Source organism: Mastigoproctus giganteus, chromosome 10, assembly GCF_048544385.1.
Source record: "Mastigoproctus giganteus isolate SK-2022 chromosome 10, ASM4854438v1, whole genome shotgun sequence".
In the NCBI taxonomy this organism is placed as follows: Eukaryota; Metazoa; Arthropoda; class Arachnida; order Uropygi; family Thelyphonidae; genus Mastigoproctus; species Mastigoproctus giganteus.
In genome coordinates this window covers 227,779,316-227,782,997 of record NC_143584.1, presented here as the reverse complement: position 1 = coordinate 227,782,997, position 3,682 = coordinate 227,779,316, and positions in this window count along the sequence as shown.

Sequence of the window (3,682 nt, the reverse complement as noted above, 5' to 3'; positions counted from 1 at the left end):
CACATTTAATTATTAAATGTAGAACAAAAAATACCAATGTTGATAACAAAATGAAATTCTGTTTCGAAAAATGCATAATTAGTAGTAAGGTCTGCAGGGGTAGCACAGTGGTATCGTCACCGTCCTCCCCACACCGAGTCATGTTCGAATCCTGTCGATGACGCGAGGAAGTTTAATGGACTTTTTTCACTCCGTGGCTGAGTTAGCCGGTCTCAGGCGTAGATAGTAAGGTTCCCCCCACCATAAATTGGGGTTTTTCCGTCCAGCAAAACAGGCAAATCGACCAGAGAACACACGTATTTTACAGATACATTACATAAATGGGTATATAGAAGGAATTCTGGGTGACTCTAATAAAAATAATTTGAAAAAAAAAAAGAAAAGTAGTTAAGGTACTGTGTTTTGCACCTCGCAACAGCTTTCCCCGAGAACATATGCGACCTCCATCATTTTAACTGTTTCGCCCCTAACGAAAAATGGTTGGTCGCCCCTGAGCTTACTGTTGAAATTAACTAAGTTATCTTTGCTCCATTGGATAATTATCTGAAGAGCAGCATTTATGGAATTTCTTGGTCACGGTGCCAAAACTATCTTACCATCAGGTTTGCGTTCGTTTTGTGTGGAGGGAGGAGAAGCTTTAACTTTTAAGACAATGGACCAAACAACTCACAAGAAGGACCCACCAGCTTTCTTTATCTAGGGAACGATACTCTCCTTTAGTGACTGCATAAAACAAACGATGTTTGGTGTCTGATCGCACTAATTGATGTGTCATACCTCATTGAAAAATTTTCATCGTAGCAATCTTTGATTTTCTAGAAGTCCCTCTGACCATCGTCACCGTTGATTATTTGCGGTAAAAAACGATTGCACGCAGAGCCCAAAGGTAAGGTGACTAAAGTTAAGATCTCTGGTGAAGACCAAGATTTGTTGATTAAAGAGATTATGGATTAGCGGGATCGGGTAATTTCTCCTAACCCAAGGTCTGAATAATCCTGGTTAGACACGTTTTAATTCCGAAAAACTAGAAAAACCTACTACAGAAATACGCAATTTACCGGCATTAGCGACCGAATCCAACCGCATCAAACCGAATTCAGTCTCTTGAGTAACTTGACCAGGTCGGCGGATATTTTCCCCATGCAGCCAACCCACTCCAAACCAACAGCATCGTACTAATCGTCCTGAAAAATATGTCTGTATTACTGAGAATTTAAATATTTACTTGTTTATACTTTTATCTATAGGGTTTGTGCAACCAATATAGTGGGGGAAGAGATCAAGATGTCATTTCCCTAAAACGAAATTTACTAGAAAAGGGAACGGAAAAGTGTTATAGAGCATTAATGTGACAGCAGGAAATATTTAAAATGCTTACCAATTCCAGTATGGAGTAGATTTGAAGGTGGTCAATAATGCAAGCGAGTGGATCAAAATAAAATACCCTCACTCCTCGTTTCTAGTAATGATGTTGTTTCTTTTAATTTGATACAGGAGTACATTAGAAATGCTAGAATATTAATTAAGCTAAGATATGCAATGTTTTAATTAAAAAAGAAAGTGTGCCCACTCACCGAGTGGAATCGGCTACAATGCGAGTAATGAGAGAAATGCTTTCGTTTTTAAAAGCAGAAACTGAAGGCTGAAGTATTTATTATTACTTTTTCTTAAGAACAAAAGTTTAAGTTTGTTAAAAAAGATTTCTGTTTAAGAATTTCTGAGAGTGTCATCAGATCCTTTTTAGAGCAGTACTTGATTTGATCTCAGGCGAAGGTACAGAGCAAATTTCCTTTCGATGAACCTAACAGGAAAATCATCTGTGGGCCCTGTAAAATACCCAATAAACACAGCTATAAACATTATTTTATTTATTATTTTTTCCCCAGTTCTGGGTTGAGAACTTGAGGGGTATTTTTGTATCGATGTTTTACCTTTATGTTTCGAATGTTTTAGCTTTGTGATTTAATGAGCACTGACAGGTTGGTTTACAAACAGCCGATCTATCACGGGCACAACTGAAGTTGTCGCTGTAGGGTTTTGGGTACTTGGACTGTATTAATCCTCTAAATATAAACTGCTCATGTTCTGAGCAGTTTATATTTAGTGATTTGTGTGTTTGCTGGAAAATAAAACTCGAGTATCCAAGAGAAAAACCATGCAACTACCTCCTGCGACTGATTAACTCAGGCCGTGTTGTGAATGAAGCTAATGAAAATTCCACTGACGGGATTCGAACCCCGACCGAAGTAATTCACATCAATTCAGGAGTAATCTTAGTTATGTGAATCCATATAGAAGATTAAAGCGTGTTTGTAATATAAAATCAAACCGATTGTACTGTAAATAACTGCATTTAGGTCGGGTTGTTTAGAATTGGCATCGAGTTAAGTAAGGCTACGAGGCCAAAGTATATCATACCACTTATTTGGGATGAAAAATACATGTTGAAGAAATATAATACAACTTTTGACTGAGCGTAACTAGACTAAACCATGGTGTTAAAATATTCAAAAAAGTCTCTTGTCCCTAGGATATAAAATATCGGCCTTTCCTACACCGTGTGGGAGAAAACATTTTTAGCCGCCATGCTACATATTATCAATAAGTTAAAGTGAGAACATAAGTATATGACATGGTATAAAAGTATGTTTCTAATTTACAGTTCGAGGGTCTCATCTGAATTGAAGAACCCTTAGCATACATCTTCTTTTCCTAGTGATAAGAAATCTGGCTCTTTGACTACTTTGCTCATAATGCCCCTGTTGCTATGCGTGCCCATTTCTGTAATGTTTATTTAATACGTATTGGAATGTAAAAGTGTTCATGGGCAAATTTGCATGTTTTGTGGGCTCAAGGACCCAGATAATTCACTGTGAAAGCTTCACACCCTCCAACTGAGATCTAATTTACTGCATCACATTCAAATCAAATAAAATCTGTTCGCTTTATTGAGTTCAATTTCAATCATGGAGATATTTCTGCTCCACTGAAGACCGCGGGAGACATACTCTAGTGGTGGAACCAGGAGGTAGGGGATAAAAACGAGCGTATCCCCCTCCCCAGAGCTTGAACAAATTGGAACAAATATTGTGTGATATACACTGTGCTGCCACTTTATTAGGTACATCCCTGCTGTGCACACGAATGGTTTGTCCCACAAACCATTTGCAAGTCACATGACCACAGTTTGGATATAAATGCAGCAGAACAACCTTTATAGTATCAGTTAAGCGTATAAACTGTAAAAGAATGGGGAAAAGGAGTGATCTAACGGACTTCGAACGTGGTAGTAGGTACAAGACGTGCTGGACAAAGCAACTCTGAAACGGCAGTTCTCCTGAACTTTTCATGCACCACAGTTTCAAGGGGGTATCGAGAATGGTGCAACGAACAGAAAACATCCTCTCAACGGCACTCTTGTGGAAGAAAATCGCTTGTTGATGAGAAAAAAAGTGTAGCCTAGTGGGCAGGCGCGCGGGTGCATAAGTTCAAGTGCTTTGAGTGACCGGGGTTCAAGCCCGTGACTGCTGAATACGGTGCTGTTTCTTGTAAACTCCTCTGACCATTTGGTCATCCCGGAGTATAAACAGAAAAAAAAAAAAAAAAAAAAAAATATATATATATATATATATAAAGTGTATTTAGTGTCTAACGGCACCAGGGGTTTCCCCCATCTCCACGT